The following is a 5157-nucleotide window of genomic DNA, read 5'->3' as shown; positions in this document are numbered from 1 at the left end:
GAGCGAGTTTCTGACTTGCCCGAGGCCTCAGGTGGTCCGGGCAGGCGTGCAGGACCTCCAGCTCCAGCGTGGGGGCTGGCGGAGGGCACGGCGGAGGGGCGGCCGTGCGGACGCGGCGCTGTGCGCCAGCCGGCACCGGCGTCGGGGCACGGGCGGCCTGTGGCACTGCTGTGGCCGCGTGACTCCGTCAGCTACACTCGTGAGCGTTAATTTGCAGTCTGTCCCATGGCGTTGTTATTTCCCATTTTCTACAACTTTACTGGTCCAAGCTCTTGTCACTGAAGTATTAAGTATCTTACAGCTACATAAGATTTTGCTTTTTGCGAAATTTCTCCAAGTCGGTGAAAGAAACTGTGTTTGAGGGCTGACGGGGTGGGAGGAAGGGCGGGCCGGCTGGAGGCGGGGCAGCTCTGGGGGCACCTACCCGGCTCGCGCCCATCTCCCCTCTCTGTGTTTGCAAAGCGATTCCCGCCTCCCGTATTTATTGAAACAGCTTAATTTGCACACCCTGCACTCCATACAGAAGACTAATGTGTACAACACGAGAATTGAGTGTAAGTTAAAATCCTGACCCTCCTTCTTGTAACAGAACTTGAAATTGCCCAGCACTTTGAAGACTGAGGCTAAACTCTCAGAACTTCCCAACATCTGTGCCATACGTACTTGCAAACCTGGAGGTTCCCTTTTGTTTTTTTATCAAAGCAATCACTGTGTCCCTGCGTGGGACCTGGTCCCACCAAAGTTGGAGGTGAAGGGGCCTCCCAGCGTCTCCCGCATCCACGAGCACGTGCCTTCTTCCTGCCGCCCCTGGGCCCGCGGGACTCCCAGCCCCAGCCCTCGGGGCAGGTGTGGGGCCGGGCCCTGTCCCCGGAAGGCGGGCGGTGTCGGCTCTCGCGAGGGCGCCTGGCTGGCTGCAGGGAGGACATTGTGCATCCGTCTCCCGTGGAGGACTTCGCCTCCCTCCGGCCAGTGGGGCGCGGGCGCGCCTCCCCAGCTCCGAGCGTGCAGTGCGCGCGGCGGGTGGGGGCCCACAGCTCGCCGCGTCCACCGAGCCACGACTGCGCTCCAGGCCCCGAGCTGCACCGCACGGAGTCCGGCCCTGGAGCGGTGGGCCCTGTGCCTGCGGGAGGGAGGGCTTCTTCCCAGGTGTGGTCCGCCCCCGGCCTGTGCCCTTGCTCCGGCTGAGTCACGGGAAAGCGGTCAGCGAGAGGAGCTGCGTCCACCCGGCTCCCCAGGACCCGAGGGCGCCGTCTCGGGCCTCGCCTCTGAAGACCGGGGTGGGGGGCACTGGCCTCTGTGTGTCGGCGTGTGCTCGCGCTCACGCTTCCCACGCACGTCCCTGCGGGGAGCGCACGGCTGACGGGCGTGGGGGGGTCGGGGTCGGCAAGGCCTCTGAGGGCGCCCCAGCCGGGGCGCAGTGGCCTCTCCCCGGGAGGTGACGTTCAGGTCTGTCGCGTGTCCTCGTCACATGCGTTCTTTCAAGTCCCGAGGCTAGACCCTGCTTCCGATGAGGTCAAAATAAATGTCAGTTGTGTTACTTTGAATAGAACAGATACGCTCTGGATTTACAGTTTAAGAAGCAATGCCGTTAGAATTGTATTGATTATAACTGACTTCAAAAAGGCAAAGTAAACCGCATAAAATCACTTGAAAATCATGTTTTTTGTCATTATACTTATATTCTTCTCGCAAGGGGTCTTTAAAATATTTGTTAGTTAAAAAGTTTGTGTCCAAATGTTTGGAAAATTAAAAGCTTCTTTTTAACGTGCATTGATATCATCTGGATTGTTTTCTGAAATTAAGAGCCCCGTATCTACTTGTACATTTCCTGACATAACATCGTTTAAGCTTTCCTTTGTTATCTTAGTTTACAGCTTAATGTTTAGTTTTTCTTTGTAGGAACGCCATAAATGTGCATGCTTTTATGTTTTTCAGAAAAGAGTGTGTTTAGATGAAAGTAAAAGAAAAAATAAAATCTGTCACTGGTCTCTAGTGTGTGTGCCATTTAACACCCCGTGACCCGAAACTCACCAGCGGCCTTCCGGCACGTGAAGGGGGCTTTGTGGCCGGGCCCAGGTTCCGAGTGTGTAAAACCGGATACTGTTTCAAAGTGCTGAGCCGGTTTTTGAAAACACCTACGCGGCAACTCCCCGGATTGTGAAGCCGCGCATCAGTTTGGCGGCCTGAGCCGGGCCATGTTCTGGGTGAGACGCACTGCGAGTGTGGGCTGCTGCACGGCTCTGCGATCTGCGGGAGCTCTCGTGGGCACCGGTCAGCCCTGAACGTGGCCGCCTGGGGGCCCGCGGGGCCAGGCACCGGGCGGTGGGCCCCTTCTGTCCGGGACCGCAGTCTGGCGCGGCGGGGGCTGGAGGCTTTGCCCCTTCCGGTCTGCTGCATGCCCCCCCAACATTCTGCATTTCCCAGCGTCCTCCCCTCCCCCACCATGTGATGCCTGGGGCCACCTGCAGTCACACCTTCCACCTGTCTCCCAGGGGAGTCTGCTCGAAGCTCTTTTCCTCCTTCCACCATCAGCTTCCTCTCTTCACCCCCCTCCCGACAGCCCCTGAGCCCCGGTCCCCGCTGGCCCCCTCCCACACTCACATCCGTATGCTGGGCAGCGCCCGCAGACTGGTGAGTGTGCAGTGTGTTACACGTTTTTAAAAACTAGCCCAAAAAAGAACGCAGACCGGTTCATTCCTCTCTACTGATGACATCTTGGGATGGTAACACGGACCTACCTACGACGCTGAATAAGCGAGTGCCGTTCACTGTCCCCGTTTGACCTGTGAAAAAGCGGCCGCGGGGAAATGCAAGCTCGCGTGTGCGTCTGGCCGTCCGGGTGGCCAGGGCAGGTCCCCGGCCATGGGGGGAGGGGTGTGCAGGTGACGACTCTCGCAGCGCGCTCTCGGCTCCGAGGAACGTCGCAGTGGGCCAGGGGCGTTTCACTTGCCTGCACCGCACCCCCCCCTTCTCTCTCTCTCTCTCTCTCTGTCTCTCTCTCTCTCTGTCTCTCTCTCTCTCCTCTCGGCCCCCACTCACTCCCGAGGCCACCACCGCCCCGGCGCTAGGGGGCACAGGGCACGGCTGCACCCGCCCGCGGAGGCAGATCCTCTTCGTCCTCACGGAAGGAATCCGGTGCAGCGCCAGCCGCGGGCTTTCTCGGGCACTTGTTTCAGTGTCACAGTCCGGAGTCGGATTCTTTTAAAAAGCACATGGCTTTTCACAGCGTCTACTAAACACGTGACAAGCCGCGGGGAAGCGACGACTTGAGCTGATGGTGTTCAGGACAGTGCAGCGCAGCCCGGGGGCCCAGTGTGGTGCGGCGCGGCGGCCTGAAGCGCGTCCACGCCGCACCCGGGTAAGAGAAGAGGAGGCCTCGTGACGACACGGGAGGGAGCAGCCGCGTAGGTTTCCACGGCGAGTGTTCCTTTGAAGCCCGTCTGCGCGGCACGGTGGGCGGCCGTGGGCGGCCGTGCACCCATGGACTTGGGCCCAGGCCCAGCCTGTGGATGGGAGGTGGGAGGAGGGCGGGCGGAGACCCTGGGACGGGACAGGTGCCCAAAGGTCCCGGATCCCTTCCCAGTGTCCGAGTCCCTTTGCCGCCCCCTGGTGGCCGCTTCCTGCCAGAACTGTGCTTCGGAAGGGGGACGCACCACCCGTCTCCCTGCATGGCACCCAGGGGCTCCCTGCAGCCCCAGGGAGGGCCCCCAGCCTCTCCTGTCCCCACCCCCACCCTGACGGAAGGACGGGCCCTGCAGGAGGACACACCAGCCCACCCGCTGCCCCCCACTCCTCACGGGTCAGGAACCCGGCCTGCTGCTTGGCCGCCTGAGTGCTGCGTGAGTGAGGTCCATGCCTCGGGGCCCTGTCCCCTCCCTGGGCCTCGCCCTTCCCCAAGTCACCCTGGGGTGCCGGGAGCCCTTCCTCGGGTGCGGGGCTGCCACACCCCACTGCACCCCGATGCGGCCGTGAGCGGTGGGTGGGAGTCCTGTCACCTGTGTGCCCCACCCCCGTGAAATATGTCGCCTCCTTGCAGCTGAGGGGGTGGCCCCCCCAAGGCCTGGTCACGAACGCCCACGGACAGGCCCCTGGGACGCCCCAGGGGCTGCACCGCCAGGTCCTGGCGCGGGCGGGACGGTCACTTCCAGAGAAGGAGACCGAGGCCAGCGTGGGTAGGAGCCTGGCCCGGCACCTGCCCTCAGGGTCACTGAGGGTCGGGTCCCCTCACCGTGGCAGGGTGCCCGCCTTCCCGAGCGGCCGAGACGGCGGCCGGTGGCTTCCGAGAAGAAGAGCACAGGGACCAGACAGGAGCGGCCTCTCCACCGTGCGGGGGCCCCCAGGGAGGAGGGTGTCCCCCGACGCAGGACTGCTGGTGCCTGTCTCGGGGCGCCAGCCTCCTGACCCCCGGTGCCGTCACGGAGGCCCCGTGGCGGTGGGCCCATCAGATGTGCCCGCGGCGGGCGGCGGCGTCTCCCCTGAGCGGGCGGCACCGGGGCAGAGCGTCCCCGCAGGTCTCTGTCCCGCAGCAGGAGGTCACGCGGGAGGCCCCCAGCGACCGCGGGGTTTGCCCGCAAACTCGGGGTGCGTTTCCCTGTGAGGCCGAGGGAGGCGGAGGGGTGGCGTTTGGGGGCCGAGGACAGGCCTCTCCGTTCTGAGCGGAAGACCGTCCCGAGAGGGCGCTGTCCCGGCCGGGCCTCCCTGTCTTCCTGGGACCGCGGCCCGCGGCGGCGCAGACCGGGCCGGGGCGGCAGAGGATGTGACGTCAGAGCCGGCTGGGCCCGCTCCGCCGCGTCTCCGCAGCCCGAAGTCCGGGCGGCAGGCGGAGGGACAACCGGGCGGCCGCTCCGCCCACCGGGAGGCGAGGCCACCAGATGGTGGGGCCGACAGACGGGCACCCGGCCTCGTCCACACTGGGAGCACCTCTGGTGGGCGGAGGGGCTCCCGTGGGTGCAGGTGTCCGGGGCAGGGTGGGGCAGCCGCCCCCTGGAGAGAACGGCCTGCGTGGAGAGGAGGCGGTGGGCAGCGTGGGTGCCCCTGACCTTCGGGCGCCTGGTGGAATGAGCTGTTCCCGAGTTTCAGGGGCTCTGGTCGGGGGTCCCCCGTGTCACGTCTACCTTCCGCCTTTGGGAGTGTCTCGGGATGGTCCTGGAGCGGGGG

Source organism: Phyllostomus hastatus, unplaced genomic scaffold (assembly GCF_019186645.2).
Source record: "Phyllostomus hastatus isolate PE091 unplaced genomic scaffold, TTU_PhHast_1.1 phas_scaffold_46, whole genome shotgun sequence".
NCBI lineage: Eukaryota > Metazoa > Chordata > Mammalia > Chiroptera > Phyllostomidae > Phyllostomus > Phyllostomus hastatus.
The sequence above is the reverse complement of the archived record's forward strand: the minus strand, read 5'-3'. Positions refer to the sequence as shown.